The sequence below is a fragment of the Micromys minutus genome, assembly GCF_963924665.1.
Source record: "Micromys minutus genome assembly, chromosome: 1".
Lineage (NCBI taxonomy): Eukaryota > Metazoa > Chordata > Mammalia > Rodentia > Muridae > Micromys > Micromys minutus.
In genome coordinates, this window is record NC_137969.1 from 51,502,450 (window position 1) to 51,518,831 (window position 16,382).

General features: G+C 45.0%; 1 pseudogene across 1 annotated transcript; it reads left to right on the forward strand.

The window, feature by feature from the left end:
* The first annotated feature begins 13,656 nt into the window (after positions 1-13,656).
* Positions 13,657-15,556, forward strand: LOC308425878 (ataxin-7-like protein 3; annotated as a pseudogene). The gene is made up of 2 exons: positions 13,657-13,674; positions 14,837-15,556. The product of its transcript is annotated as an ataxin-7-like protein 3 (transcript).
* Positions 15,557-16,382: the final 826 nt, after the last annotated feature.

The following is a 16,382-nucleotide window of genomic DNA, read 5'->3' on the forward strand; positions in this document are numbered from 1 at the left end:
TATACTCTTGAAGGCCAGAGGTGTTGAATTACCCTAGAGCTAGAGTTATAGGTGGCTGAGTAACCCAACATGGGTACTAGGAACTGAACTCAGGCCCTCTACAAAAACAATACTTTTGTTTTTTAAAATTAATACATCTACTTTACATCTCAATCACATCCTCCCCTCCCTTTTCTTCTCCCAGTTCTCCCCCCCCCCCATTCTCCTGTCCTCTCCCTCTCCTCAGGAAAGGCTCAGAAAAAGGGAGGCCTCCCATGGATATCAACCCATCCCAGCATATCAAGTTGTAATAGGTGAGGCACATCTTCTCCCACTGTGGCTAGAAAAGGCAGCCCAATTAGGGGAAAGGGATCCAAAGGTGGGCAACAGAATTAGATATAGCTCTCACTCACACTATTAGGAGTGAGACCAAGCTGCACAAATGTTTCTTAGGTATTGTGATGGTTTGCATATGCTTGGCCCAGGGAGTGGCACTAGTAGAAGGTGTGGCCTTGTTGGAGGAAGTGTGTCACTCTAGGGATGGGCTTGGAGACATTCCTCCTAGCTGCCTGAGGACGCCCAGTCTGTTTCTGGCTTCCTTTGGATGAAGATGTACAACTCTCAGCTCCTCCTGCACCATGCCTACCTGGATGCTGCCATGCTTCTGCCTTGATAATGGACTGAACCTCTGAACCTGTAAGCCAGCCTCAATTAAATGTTTTTATTTATAAGACTTGCTTTGGTCATGGTGTCTGTTCACAGCAATAAAACCCTAACTAAGACAGGTATGGAGGGCCTAGGTCTGTCCCATGCATGCTCTCTGGTGGCTCAGTTTCTGTGGGCCCCTACAGGGCCATGTTAATTGGTTCTATGTGTTTTCTTGTGGCGGCGTGCTCGACCTCTCTGATTCCTTCAATCTTTAGTCCTCCTTTTCCATAGAATACCCTAAGTTCTGCCTAATGAAGAAAAGTACTGTTTAGTAATCACCAACAGTTTCTCCGCCAAAAGGGAAGCTGCATAACAGGCATTGTTTCAAAGTTGAGTTATTTAGAAGAGGTCAGGCTTAACAGCTAAGCCATTTTTCTAGCCTTTTTACATTTATTTAGCTCTAGCTCTATTTCTCCATGGGTCAGAAGACAACTTGTAGGAGTTGGTTCTCTGCTTCCACTGTATGGGTTCTGGCAATAGTTCAAGTCATTGGGGTTATCAGCAAGCTAGCCCTTTGTCTGCTGGTCCTAACAAAAAAAATCTGGAGATGAGATTATCTATATCTGATGGAAAGTGTCCTTTAAAGAATAGGGATGAGGGCTGGAGAAATTCCCAGGACCCATAGGGCCACTTACTACTGTCTGAAATGCTAGCTCTAGGGGATTCATGGCAGAGGTGTGGATGGGGTGCACATGCAAACACACACAAGCAAAATACTCATACAAAAAAGTAAATAAATCTTAAAGAATACAGATAAGCTGGGCATGTGGTACGTATGTTTCATCTGTGCAGCTCAAGGCAGAGGCAGATCACTATGAATTTGAAGTCAGCCTGGTATATATAGACAGTTCCAGGACAGCCAGGGCTAAAGCACCTTTCTCAAAAATCAGTCAATCACCCAATCAATCAATCAAACAAACAAACAAACAAAAAAAAGAGGGATAGATTGTATCTCATGTAGATCTCATGTATATCTCATGTAGAGAACATGGTCAGAATATGTGAAGGCCCTGGGATGAGAAGGAAAGAGGGAAGGGGAAAAGTCATGGAGGAAAAGAGTATGTGACAAGGGAGATGTGACTTTAAGCCACCAGTTAAAGACTGCCAGAGATCCAAAGATGACCAGCAGCTGTCTCTTCTACTACAAGGTAATAAAGAGGCATGAGGCTGGGTTTCCTTCAGAGCTTACAGAGAAGACCAACCCCAACAACTCCTTGACTTACAGTTCTAGCTTCCATCAATGTAGAAGAAAGGTTCCATTGCTGTGAGTCATCTAGATCGTGGGTAATTTGTGAGTGCATCCCTGGAAACTGATACAGAGCTGATTTGAGTGAACTTTGCAAAGGCCAGTGATCTGAGCACACCAGCTCATGCCATTATCCTTCAACAGCCTTGCCTAGGCTGAGACTGTGGGGTGTGAGGCTTTGAGGAAAACTGTGCTGGCCCATGTGCTGCCAGTTACCAGCCTTGGGATTCCTCTCCCTGAAGCCTGGGACTTGATCACAGCAGATACCATGTGATTCTTAGCAGCAGAAGGAAATAAGAGAGCAGTCACCCAGCTCAGGGACCACTGCTAGATGTAGAAGGTGAAGAGGGGATTCCCCATCATTTTCCTGTCCCCATGTCTTTACTGCAATGAAGACTTCTCTGTCAATCCATTTCTGCCATGGTTACTTTCATGTACTTGGTTTCATGGGCATCTCCCTCTAGCCACTGAGAAGAGGAGAACAAGGTTTACAAATGGAGGCATGGAATACATGGGAGGACAGGGAAGGAACAGAAGAACTAGACAGCGAGATGGGTAAAAGATGGCAGACAAGCGGGGAAGGAGTCTGAAACAGTGGAGGATTTTCATGGCCAGGAAGTAGCTGTGGGCTTCAGGACAAGTACCTGGAGGAGAGAGCACTCTTCATTTCAAGAGCTCCTTCAGAGGTAGGCAAAGTGTCTCTCCAACAACATGGTAAGATCAATAAGACCCACGGACTATGAAGAAAGGTTCCCACCTGAAACCTGAACATTCAGCAAGAGGTGGTTTTGAGGAAACTGTCTTTCACCACAACAACTGCCCAACATAGCAGGGCTTTGTAACGCAGTGAATGGACTCTGTCATTTGCGGTACAGCAGGGAGACAGCCTCTCTCTTGTACTGAGTCATTGCAGGGTAGCCCTACTGGGCCTGTGGGGCCCTCTCCTGCACATCAGCACTGGGCGGCCTGGGTTTGTGGGTGTGACCACTCAGAGAGGACCTGGCACTTCCACAGGAGGCCTGTTCTCAGCTGATTTGACACACCACATTTGCCTTTTGATTTGCACACATAAAATGAATCTCCCTTCTTCCCCTTGATCCCATAGCCTCATTAATTAGAACCGCTTTGTTCTTCGCATCCTTCTGCTGACCAGTTTGGGAACTGGTGAGCAGGGGAAAGAAAGGGAGGTTGTATTTGTGGGCAGTGGCACTGGAGGGCTGGCTGCTAAGGAAGGCTTCCTGAATAGTTCAATTGTGCTGCTGTTTATATAGTTTTGATTTTAATTTGCATCCGTACCAGGCTCGGCTCCCAAGAGTCATTCAGCTGTATTTGGAGGCAAACCTGCCAGCTTATTGGCTGCTAGGAAAATGATGTGGACCTCCCCTCCCCCCACTTTTATCATGTGCTGTTAATTGTTTATAGATCATGGGGAGGAAGAAAGATTCTACAGAACCGGAGAGCTTTCTTCTCTCACATTCTCTCACATGGCGGGATCATATGAGATGTAGCTGTCCTGATACAAGCCTGGGGTTAGGAGTGGGGAGACAGTGTCAAATGCCAAGACTGGGTCTCTTGAAGGCAGGAGAACTCTGCTGTGTTTTCTCCTCCAGTGAATGCCCATTTCTTATTTTCTTGGTTTTCCTGGAACATGCCTGCAGACTTGGACTTAAGAACCAATTCTAGCCCACTATTCTCTTTATAAGTAAGTCACAATTACCATCCAAGGCCTGTATAATGCAGTAATCTGGGTCTTACTGACGATAGTGCCATGCTCAGTTTCCTCTCCAATGTTTCCCACCACTGTAATTCTATTCCACACTCTGCTCAGGCCAGGACTCTGCCTCTCCAGCACCTTGTCTCTGTCTCAGCCTTCCAGAATATTCCAGCTTACATTGTCCTCAATATGTGCTCCTTAAAAGTGGGTTCTGCAAACAATCAATAAGTTAGTCCATGGTGTATGCCACCAGAGCTCAAGAAGATTCTAGAGAGAAGCAAGACAACCACAAGAACAAAACCAAACCTTTGGTTTCCTAACCAAGATCTAGAGGCAAAAAGCAACAGTGTCTGCTGCAAATGAGTTCAAGGCTGACAGCTGACACAGAGGAGTCTCCACAGCTGAGATGAATAGGGCTTTGCTATCATTCTCCAGCCTGCATTACCACCTTTCCATCTCAAACCCACCTCTACAGTTCTAGAATGGAACCTGCTTGCTGCAGGGGGTACCTCTGAGTTCTTTCCAGCATTCACTGGCTTTGTGAATTCATATCTTCCATCCCCAGCACAAGTTACATCTCTGGGAAGTACTTCTCAAGCTCCCTAGCCAGTAAGTGCTTCTTTGAAGCCCTCTGTGGCTCTCCCAGGGTCTCCTTGCCTTCTCCTTTTGAGCTCTAGGGACTGTTGATTTGGAGCTGCCCTACGGCCAGAGTACCAATTGTTATAGCTATGCCTAGTGAAGGCTGGACCCTTGGGGTAGAAATGAAAGATGCATTTAGTGTTTTCCATTTCTTGGCCCTTCACAGTAGATTTATGTTAAGTCAATACATGATTGAACAGGAAGAGGAGGTAGGATAAAAAAGAGGAAACGGAAGAGGAGGAGTCAGAGAAGGAGAAGAAGGAACAGGACTAGGAGGACGGTTAACAGCAAGTGATAAAGGATCTCCTAGGAGGGGAATAGAGAGTGAGTGGTAAATCTGCCCAATATAGACGTGTAGCTTGTATCCCAAATTACTAAACTGTGTTTTCATTGAATGGGTTTATTTGGGTTGAAGAGGAGATTGCAACAAAATGGTGATTTGGGTTGAAGAGGATATTGCAACAATTGGCACCCAACCTATGGTTTAGAACCCAACTAACCTGAGTCTAAAGTTCACTGCCCCCAGCCCCTAAAATAGGGATCTGGGCTAGAGCAGTGTTGGATTGAAAGCTGACTGGGTCTGAGGGGCCTACAAAGAACTGCTGAGAGGCTCCCTCCCCCAAACCCTAGACAGAGAGCTACAGCCAGGGGCAGTATCAGGAATCACAAGGAGGAACAGAAGTCTCTGGGGCACAACTTGCCTGTGAGGTAGTCTGAGACCAGCATACAAGCAAGGGCTGCCAGCTGCAACCCAAAGAGTCCACTCTTGGGGAATAGAGAATTGGAGAGGACCACAGTGTTCTGAATTAGACAGCAGAAAAAAAGGTACAAAGGGCTCCAGATCAGGTATTTTGATACTTAAAGATGAGAAACACAAATATATTTTGGGCAGAGTTACCACTCACTCTCTATTCCCCTCCTAGGAGATCCCTTATCACTTGCTGTTAACCATCTTCCTGTTCCCGTTTCTTCCTCTCCTTCTCCTCCTCTGACTCCTCCTCTTCTGCTTCCTCTTCTTTTTCCCACCCCCTCTCCCTGTCCAATCATTTATTGACTTAACATAAGTCTATACTTCACCTTCTGTAGCCAGTTTCCTGTTATGTACTGGGCCCAGGGTCCCAGGTGACTGAATACAATCATGTTGGTAAAAGAAGTTGGACACAGAAAAGTGGGAGACATAGTTCATAAATGACATGTGCACTGGCTAACAGAAATGTAATGTGATCTAGGTGTGACCTATAACCCTGCACTTGGGAGAATGAGGCAGGAGTACTGCCCCCAAATTCAAGGCCACATAGGGCTCCCTAGTGAGAATCTGTTTTTAAAAAAGAAAACATTAATATAACATGAGCCACATTTTAGATTTTTTTTAAGTAGCCAACTTTAAACATTAAGAGGCAATGGTCTCAAAAAGGAAATAATGTCATTGACTCCTAGGCAGGAGCACTAACAGAATCCTGGAGGACATAAAAATCCAAGATACTCTGGTTTCTGAAAGGATGTTTGGCAGTCTGCTGCTGAGGTCTCCTACTGGGCAGTGACTCCAGAAATCAGGGAGGGAGTCTCTGGTAGCCACACTCCCTTCTCAGATGCCCTTTGTGCAGTAAGAAGGCCTGGGCCTTCTGCAGTCAAGTCTTAGAATTATAAATCCAGGTCATTTATAGCATACAGGAGCTAGGGATGTCCAAAGGGTCTAACCAGGCTCCCTACCTCCCCCCAGAGACAGGTGGCACCTGCTCTTGTGCATGTGAGAAGGTTGTTTTGAGCCTGAGGTGGAGGCTGAGCAAAAACAAAGAGGAGACAGATCAAGCAACCAAAGCATGAAGGAAGAGGAGAGACACCAGGGGGAAGAGTGATAGGTTGCTTGGCTAAAGCTAATCATGTCTGCTACCTCCAACTAGCAAGGCATCTGGCAGGAAAACAGCAGCTGAAGGGCTGGCAGGTAGGCTATCTTTAGTACGTGCCCATCAGTCTTCCCTCCACAAGTCTTAAAGGGAAACCACTGTAATAAATAGTTACTAATATGCTCTTTCTATTTTCAAGCCACACAATGTCTCAAATAAGAGTAAGGAACAACATAAACATGGATATTAATAAACTGAAAGGTTCTGATTGGGCACATTTAAAATTTAGTTTGCACAGTTATAAGATACAAGAGGTCTTGTTCTCACTTATGACACAATAGTTTTCCCAGCCACCTAACTGAAGGAGTACAATAAGTCCCGAAGTCCTCAGATGCCACCCTGTCCACTCTCTCCCTCCCTGACTATCTCCCTTCTCCATCTTCCCCTCTCAGATTTGCTATACTAGAGATCTAACCAATGACCTTACATGCTCTAGGTAAGCATTATACCACTAAGCTATGTTTCTATTCTTGTTTGAGACAGGGCTTTATTGTGTATCTCTTAGGATATCCTTGAATTTCTTAAGTTGCCTTAGCCTACCAAGTGGTAGATTACAGGTGTCTGCCACCGTGGGATGGATGGGTAGACAATCAGGTAGATGAATGAGTGATGGAGCCTTACTATGGGGCTGTTTTAGACCATTGTGGAAACTCTGAAGTCTAGTGATTAGCTGTCCAAGCTGACCCAGGTGTCTTAGTTTGGGTTTTATTGCTGTGAAGAGACATCACATCAAGGTGACCATTAAAAAGAGAAACATCTAATTGGAACTGGTTTATAGTTTCAGAGGTCTAGTCCATTTTTATCCAGGACAGGAAGCATAGCAGTGTCCAGACAGACATGGTGCTAGAGGATCCAAGAGTAATACATCTTGAACCAAAGGCAGCCAGAAGGAGACTAAATTCCACATTGGAGCTTGAGCAAAGGAGATCTCAAAGCCCACACACTTTCTCCAAAAAGGCCATACCTTCTAATAGAGCCACTCCCCGTTAGGCAAGCATTTAATCCCATGAGTCTATAGGGGCCAAACCTATTTAAACCATCACACCATGTTGCAATTCCAGTTCAAGTCTGAGGCCTTAGGACCAGGAGCTCATATGTAAAACCCACTACCTATGTTTCCCCATACATTTGAAGGCAACTGTGAAGAAAAAGGACAAATTCCTGGTTCTTCTGCCCTTTTGTATTGAGTGTAGGAGTGAATAATTGCTGCTGGCCCTGTGTTACCTACACTGCTTCAAATGCTAATCTCACCCAAAACACTCAGACACATCCAGAAATAACGCTTAATCTAGGAAACTCCCCACCTTTACGGTAGAGTCTCACTAGACTGGCTTTGAGTTCATGCATGTTTTCTCAGAGTTGGTGGGAGAGCAGTAGTTTCTTTGTGAAGAGTAATAACATGAGAATAAACATTTCCATTCCTGTAACCATTGGATTGTTCTGGGCTCAGTGTTCAGGATGATGAGAGCCACAAACCCTCCGTGGAATGCAGGCCTCATAGAGAAGAGCCTAAATTAAACAGGACAGGAATGGAAAGAGCTACGAGGCTCAGTTACAGACAGCTGAGATAGCAGCCGCAGAGATGGGTTTCCTCTCATTTCTACTTTTCAAACAATGGATGTGATTTACTGTGATTAGGTTCTTTGTGGATAGGTAACTTAAAACAGGATAATTACCCAAGCATTTAAGAACAAAACATAGCTGTTTTTGATTAAAACATCTCCCCCCTCAATAAATTTCCCACCATTAAATACGGCAACATGAATCCTAAAGAGGGAGTTGTTAATGTAGAACTAACTGATAGAAAGGCTTGGCTGTTCAGGTCTATGCTTCCGTCTTGACTGACTCCCAGTATACATCTGAAGCCCCCTCCCCCCAGTGTCTTGGGTCCGACTTTGTGCTTCTTTGAAATTTGTCCTCTCACAAATGGACACTTATTCAAGTTCCAGTTCCTCTGGACATGGAGTACTTTCCCCAGATCCTCCTCAGGACAAAGGCATTCCTTGCTCTAGCTGCCACTGTATTAGCAATTAATGGTATCCACAGCTTTGCCTGTCAGGATGGTCCTTTAGCAGAGGTCCAGATAGCTAAAGTTACAGCCCTTTTCCAGAGACTTGAGATGACAGGTCCGTGTGGAAGTTCACAGACCCATATCCTTCCCACATTTAAGGACATTCCTGAAGGGTCCTCTCAAGTCAATTTGCACAACAGCATCACAGCCCAGTTTCTCTTTCTGCTCAATCTTGTCTTCACAACAGGGAGTGTTCTGATAGGACTCAGAGCCTCTTCTTTCCCCAGGAAGCCTGACCTGAAGACCATCAGTCAGTTACTTTTAGAACTTACTAGAAGAATCCTGGTATACCTGTAACTGACTCTGTTACAAGGAGATGAGAGAAAACTGACCCTACTCAAACAAATAAACAGAATCAGGAAAGAAATGAGTTTTTTTTTTTTTTTTTCAGCAAAACTTGAGACCGGAGGAAATGATGGGGAGAGGTCGGTGTCTAGGTGGGGGTGTCATTCTCTCTGCTCTGTCCAGCCCCCACCCTGGCTTCTTAGAGCCTTGCAGAGAAGGCAGATCGAATGAAAATGAGCTTTACATGCATGTCTTTGAACAGCCAAGAGCCATGACAACTTTTTTTACCTTTTCATTTTAAGTTTGTACGAGTATCCAGCAATGGTTGAGAGCGCTGCCTCTCTTACCTAGGACCACAAAGCTGCTCATGAACTCTGCAGCCCCCATCCCAGGGGATGCTTTGCTATCTTCTGACCTCCCTGGACATCAGGCACACATGTGGCACAATACATATACGCAGGCAAACACTCATACAAATAAAGTAAAGTAATAAATATATTTTTGTAAAAGCACACACATTGACATGCTCTAATTGTCCTCCAAACTCCTAACGCATGTTGATCTCATGCCTGATGCCCAGTGTAAAGTTGAATATAGGAATTATTAATCTTCTGGTATTTCAAACCCTGATGTTTTAAATTTTTCTTTATTATATGTTTCATTATTCTGAATTTTGGATTGCTACATTGCTTAGGTTTTAGACTTTTTCTTCATAACTTCTGGGATTTTATGCTCTCCCCCCCCCCTTTTTTTAGAATGTTCTAAAAAAAACCCATCCATACACATATACAATGTATCTTGATCATACCACCCCAATTCCCCCTTCCTGGAATCCTCCCAACACCTCCCTTTAAGTCACTATCTCCACTTCCTCCTTATTTTTCTCTAATAACCACTGAGAACAATGAGTTCTGTCTGCACGTGGATGGGGACCACCCACGGAAGCATAAGCAGCCTACCATCAGCCACAGTCCTTGAAGAAAAATGACTCTCCATGCCTGAGCAGCCATCGTTTCTATCGCCTCAGCTACAGTGAAGCCTAATGAGTCCCTCCCCATCCATACTGGAATGTTGGCTGCCCCGGTTTTGTGACAGTCGCCATAGCTAGTGTTAGTTGATGAGTAAATGACCATATTGTGTCCAGAAGCTGACATTTCATGGCACCTCCTCTCAGTTTGGAGAAGCTCTTATTTTCTTCCTGTCCCCTCTTTGATATTTCCTGAGCCCAGGAGTGTGGGGGAATAGCTGCTTCATTTAGGAATGAGCACTCAGCACTCACTTACCCTCAGCACTTAGACTAATTCCCACTGTGAAATGAAGCTTCTCTACTCAAGGCTGAGAGTCCACCCCAACCTACCCGTTTATCAAAATAATAGTTGCTGGTGCACTTTGAACAGATTTGTAGCACCAGGCATGAGTTTCCTCAAGTGGAGTAGACCCTCAAGTCCAACCACAAGAATTAGTCACACCTGTAAGAGTCAGTGTTATAGAATGGAAGATCCACTAAGGGGTAATACTACTGATAACTTTCCTCCTCCAGCAGTTTGTAAAACCTTTGGCACTATGAAAGTTACTAGCCAACAGTGTGTGTGTGTGTGTGTGTGTGTGTGTGTGTGTGTGTGTGTGTGTGTGTGTGTGTGTGTGTGTGTGTATTTGTGTCTAGGGGTTGTCCCCAGATTCAGTGTGCTGGAACCAAAGTGTGCTGTGTCTTTAGTAATAGGGTCTTACTACCTTGATATATTAAGCACCAAGGGCAATGGTCATAACACGTGTTTTTGGTTTTGTTTGTTTTTGAGACAGAGTTGCTAACTCTCCTGGGACTTGCTCTGTAGACCAGGCTGGCCTGGAAATCATAGAGATCACCTGCTTCTGCCCCTAGTGCTGGGATTAAAGGTTCGTTCCACCACCACCAGGCTTTGTTGTTGTTGTCGATAATGATGATGATGATGATAATGATGATGATGAGTTCTTTGAAGGAAGCATCTGGAGCCTCACTGACTGGTTATCTTAACCGCTAGAATATAGACCTTTGGGACTTAGGAAAGAAGCTTGAGTCTGGTGAAAATGTTGTGGGGGCTTAGAATGCCACATTTTCTAAATTTCAGAAGAAAAAGGGGGAGCTTCCATGTACAAAAATGTGATTCTAAAGTGATTCAGAGTTAGCACCATAAATGAGGCTGAGTAGAATGGACTCATAGGTCTCTGGTTGGGTCCCAACTCTGCCCTTTCGCAGCTGTGGAACTGTCAGTGATCTTCCTGAACTGTCAATCTCCTCCTCAGTGGAAAGGGAATTATAGCTTGATGCTACTCTTAAGAGGAACAACTTATGCTGTTCTCATTGTTGGGCAGATACAGGAGGAGGAGAGTGTGACTTTGTGTCAAGAAGGTCTTGCTAAGCAGAAAATGTCATAGGAAACAATCCAGCTGTCAAACTGTATGATAGTACACATTGGAGAAGTGTTAGTGGTAGGTGACGTGAAAACAATCCTATTTATATTTTTATGAAAGTTGCTGAATGTATGGAGTGAAACTTTCCAGTCTTGTTTCCAGGGCTCTGTTCTGCCTTATTCTAAAATCAGTGGATCACTACCTGGGGCAGACCCCTTGGTCCCACCTGATGCTGACTCTCTTCCCATTGATTTAGCTTCATTTAGCCTCACACATCTGGATGGCTTTATTCAGAGATACTAACAGCTTTGAGTACTGCAGAGATACTAACAGCTTTGACACAGTAACCTGGAGCATTAGACCAGGAATTACCACACAGGATTCAGGTGAGAGATGGTTATTTGAGTCTCAGTATGTCCTGTCCTCCAGTTCCTTCTTGAAAATTCAGGCTTTATATATGGTGTATCTCCAAAGGAGTGCAAATGCGGATGAAGGACAGGAGTCTAGAGTGATATTCTCCATCACATGCAGAGTCTGTCATAGAAAGCAGGTGGTTACACTGAGGCCCATGGTAGAATCCTGAGACTGGCTTCTGGGTTGGTTTTTGCTTTTGTTCGGCTGTGGATGGCACAGTGAATATACCAAGTCCCAGGTTCATCTTTGACTAGACCATTTTATTACCTAAGGCCAGGTGCCTGGTGGACTAACACTAAGAATGACACTGGCTACACAATTTGCAGGGTCCAGTACAAAATAAAAATGGGCCATTGATCTAAATTAGGCAAAAAAAAAAAAAAAAAAAAAAAAAAAAAAAAAAAAAAAAAAAAAAAACCTTCAGTTAAAGGTGTCGTTAAACTATTTTGTTTTACAATGTAACGGGAATAATGTTGTATGACTAAACTAAAGGTAGGGAAGCAAAGCTCATCTGACATAAGGACAAGAAAGTGACGTCTTGCTCATCAAGTTTTTTCTGGCTTGCTTGTTTTGCAAATTCACTTATATCCTAAGTTTCATTTCAGTAGCTTTCTTTTCAATTGATATAATTAAAAGTGATATTAGTCACTCCCTCCAAGTGCAAGATCTTGAATGATGTTTGGTGGATCTTAAGAAGATACATGGAGATCTGAGTTCAACTTAAATTATTAATGTGTGCAATTATGTTTTCATGTTTCAGTCTTTCCTTTAAGAGATACAGGAAAGTGGCTCATACCTTTAGGCTGTGATACAGAGTGAGACCAGAACACACTGAACTCACAGATGATGTTTTTAAAAAGGAGGGAAGAAGAACAAACAAGCAAACCACAGTAAAGGCCTCACTATTGGCACATAATTAAAGAAGCCTGCTTAGGCATCATTGCTTTATCGTCTATCGTATAAAATTCATCTTAACTTTGGTTTTAGATAGTGTCTGAGTAGGTTGTCCACATTAGCCGGGAGTCCATTATTCATGTGAAGCTTCAGGTAAAAACAGTAGTACTCTTCCATCCTCATTCCTCTTTCTAAGCCTGCAGATGTGTTAGTTTCCCAAACCTGAAAATCTAAAGTCTTCAGAGGACTCTACTGACTCCCTTAGATTTATCACAGAGTTTGTGCAAATGCTTTTATATTGTAGTAATTAAATGACACAAGCTTACTTGGAACACTGGCAGTTTCTACCCTATTGTTCACTCTAGGGACCTTGAGAGTTATTATTGGTGCAGATCAAGCAAGGGTAGACTCCTGGGAAGTATACTGCTTCCCTCTGTTGCCTGGGAACTTCTACATAAAGTCTTTTCCCTTTCTGGGGGAGGGAAGGTGGGGTGGGTACTACTGCCACCCCACCCCACCCCCACAGCCTCCATCACTAGTTGGGGACTCAGGTTTGGGCCTAGCTCTCCATGTCAGCACACTGTCCACTGAGCCCACAGGACTGAGCCTGTGTTGGTACACCTGCTTGTCTTCTGCTCACATACCAGTCTCCCCACCAGACATCAGATATCACTTACAAAACACAAGTTTGAAGAGAATCTATTAAGAATATCAAAATAATGGCATAAGATCAACCAAAAGTGGAGTTTGCTCAGAGAGCTGAGCCTGTGTGAGTATGCAGTTTGTGGGCTGCAGAACCAGCTCTGACTCAGGGTGTGTGTTCAGATCTTAGTGTGGCCCCTCAGTATTGCAACTGGAAAGCAGTCTCAGTCAGGGGACCCATAAAACTCTGGAGCATGTTCTAAACATAGAAGCTCTATGTGCCTGATGTAAACATAAAAGTATCTTTCTGATAGACAGTTTGGAGGGCTTATTCCATCCTCAACTCAAGACCTGGTGACCTTGGCCTTGTGAGAGGTCACTCCAGCATGTGGAGAGATCATTGCCAGGTACCAGGCTAGTGATCTCACTGATAACGATGCCCTGGTGTTCATGCTGCCAACAGTACAAAGCAGGCAGCGACACTGGCTTCAGAAGAGCTGAATGAACAGTGCACAGAACCAGACCTGTTTACATGTCTAGGCAAGACATTTGTTTTGACTCTAAATAAGTGCTTTCTTCATCCCTGAACTCAAAATCCCTGAAGACATAAGTAGGATTTGTCCCTTTCCAGGGCTCCAAAATAATAAGACATGTTCAGCTATTCCATAACCATTTTTTCATTACAAACCTGAAGCATATTTTTAGACATGTAGATATAGAAAATAAGGATAATCGAGAATAAAGCAGCTCACAGCTGTAACTTCAATCCTAAATGACGGCCCCAGCCCAGGTGTGGAAGGCTTAGTCCACAGTTGCTGCATTGTCAGGAGGCTGTGGAGTCAGGAAACGGGGTCCAGGCAGAAGTCTTGGGTTACTGGGGCATGCCCTTAGAGGGAACCCTGAGACTCTAGTCTCCTGTTTACTCCCAATTCAGGAAATGAACTGCTTTCCCGTGTGTCCCCACCATGATGTACCAGCTCTCTACAGAGCTCCAGAGCTGTGAGTCACAACCTCTCCTTCCTCTAAGTGGGTCTCTCTTTGTCATAAGGACAGAAACTAATGCATCAGAGAGACACACTTACCATCAGACAGACACACACACCTGATGGAAATAATCATGTTAACATCAGCACAAGCTTCAGATTTCCTCTTGAGTTTTCTGTTTGTATTCTCAGAAAACAAATAGTGAGGAGATACAAGGTTTGACACAATAAGCGCTCACAGATCCAATATCTTTACTGATTAAATCATTTTGTTTTATCCTATTTGCTTCAAATTGTTTTGTATAAAAGAAGTAAAATATTACCGATAAAGTTCAAGTCCTCTTGATATCTCGCCTAAATCCCATTTTTCTTTTTTCAAAGAATAATTTCTACTTTCAATCTCAGTCTCTTCCTTACTCTCTTCTCCTCTCCCACCTTCTCCCCTGTGATCTCACTAGCTTCATTTCACTTTGTTTCTTTTGTTTGCTCCCGCATTTATGCATTTATTTCTGATGACACAGTGCATTGAGTCAAGGGCAAGACAGAGTCTCACTAAAGTTCTCAAACTGGCCTTGAACTTGCAATCTTCCTGCCTCAACTTTTCAAGTAGCTGGACTTAAGATCAAGCTGTGCCATCAAGCCTAGCACATCACTGGTTCTACCCAGATGTTGTGGAATAGTATCAAGTGAGTGTAACAGCCACCTGAACAGTTGTGGCTCAGCCCTGCCCCTGGGGATGCATTTCTGCCCATCCACACATGGCTGTGGAGCTAACTGAAGATTCCATCTGTGTAGCTGTAGAGAGGTCGGAACTTTCAATACTGCAACTGCTCTAGGGGAGGAGTAAGTAACCCCCATCTACCCCTTAGCCATGCTTTGTGTGTAAACCTAAGAAACTCATTGCATTCCCAAGTTGGATTTTGGAGAAACTGTACTTTGTTACATATATCACTTGGTGCCCCTTCCTAGGAGCAAAATACATTTTTGAGTTTTCTCCTCAACCATCGGATTGCCAATAGCAACAATATGAACAAGTCTGACGGTGACCAAGAAGACAACGATGACATCAGTGACAATGACCGATCCTCAGAGAAGAAAGCCAAGAAGAGAAAATCAGACAAGAACCCTAATTCCCCTCGAAGATCCAAGTCTCTAAAACACAAAAAATGGGGAACTTAGCAACTCCGATCCTTTTAAGTATAGCAACTCAACTGGGGTCAGCTATGAGACCCTGGGGCCAGAAGAGCTGAGGAGCCTGCTCACTACGACATGTGGAGAGATTTCTGAACATAGCAAGAAGATGTGCACAAGGTCACTACGCTGCCCGCAGCACTCGGATGAACAAGAGGCAAACTGCACGGATTTATTTCCTTGGGCCCTCAGCCATTCTTCCAGGGGTAGAGTTCCTTGGATAACGATGGCTTTGACATGACTGACAGCTAGGCCCTCATCCGCCGGCTTCAGTGGGACGGTTCCTCTGATCTCTCACGGTCTGATTCAGGCTCCTCCAAGACTAGCAAAAATCAGGGATGGGGTTTAGGTACCAATAGCTCTGAATCACAGAAAACCAAGGGGGGAAAATCCCATCTGAGCTTGGTAGGGACTGCTTCTGGCCTGGGCTTTAACAAGAAGAAAAAGCCAAAGCCACCGGCTCCCCTGATGCCCAGCATCTATGATGACATCAACTGACATGGGTGCAAGGAATTGACTTTGGCTGAGAGAGCCCTCTCTCCCGACCCCGACCCAGGCAGCATAGCCTGACATATAGACAGCTGCTGGGGGATTGGGTTTAGAAAGCTTGGTGGGCCAGGCAGGCAGAGGATTCAGTTACATGCTCTTTTGGAGTATCAGGATTCTCTGCAATGAAGCATGACCCCTCGGTGTGCGGGACTCAGACCTGGACATGTTATGCCTTGGACACAAGTGTGGTGGGAGGCGGTTTTCCTATTTATTTTGTGAGTTATTGGATGTCCAGCTAGACTGGGGGCCTGACCTGGGTACTGTGCCAGGACACTGCCTGCTCCCTACCCCAGGAACCATAGGGGCATTGTGGCTACCCAGGCGGCTTTGGGTTGGAAGCTGAGCCCAGAGGAGGCCCCCCCTGGCTTCCCTCAGCAATGTGAAAGGGTTCGGTGCTTGGAGCTGAGGGGCAGGGCTGCTATGTCCTGTTTGTGTGCAGAGTCCTATCAGATGTCCCCATTCCCCGGGGTCAGCAGGCACCAAGCTGTCTGCTAAGGTGGGCGTCCAGAACTGCCTCACAGGGGGCAGCCCTTCCCCTCAGTCCCCATGGGCCGCAGCAGGAGCTGTCCTTTTTTTGTTGGGTGCCAGGAAAGGGCCTCCAGCCTCTACAGCTTCAAGGAATGGGAAGGGGAGGGTAGGAAGAGGGAGCCTGTATCAGAGTGGCCCCCTGCCCTCCCTGCGCCAGGGCTGTGAGGAACGGCCCAGGTGAGAGGGACGGTGCTGCTTTATTTGAAATGTTTCTTACCTCATTCCCTGCCCCAGGAAGGGGCCCAGC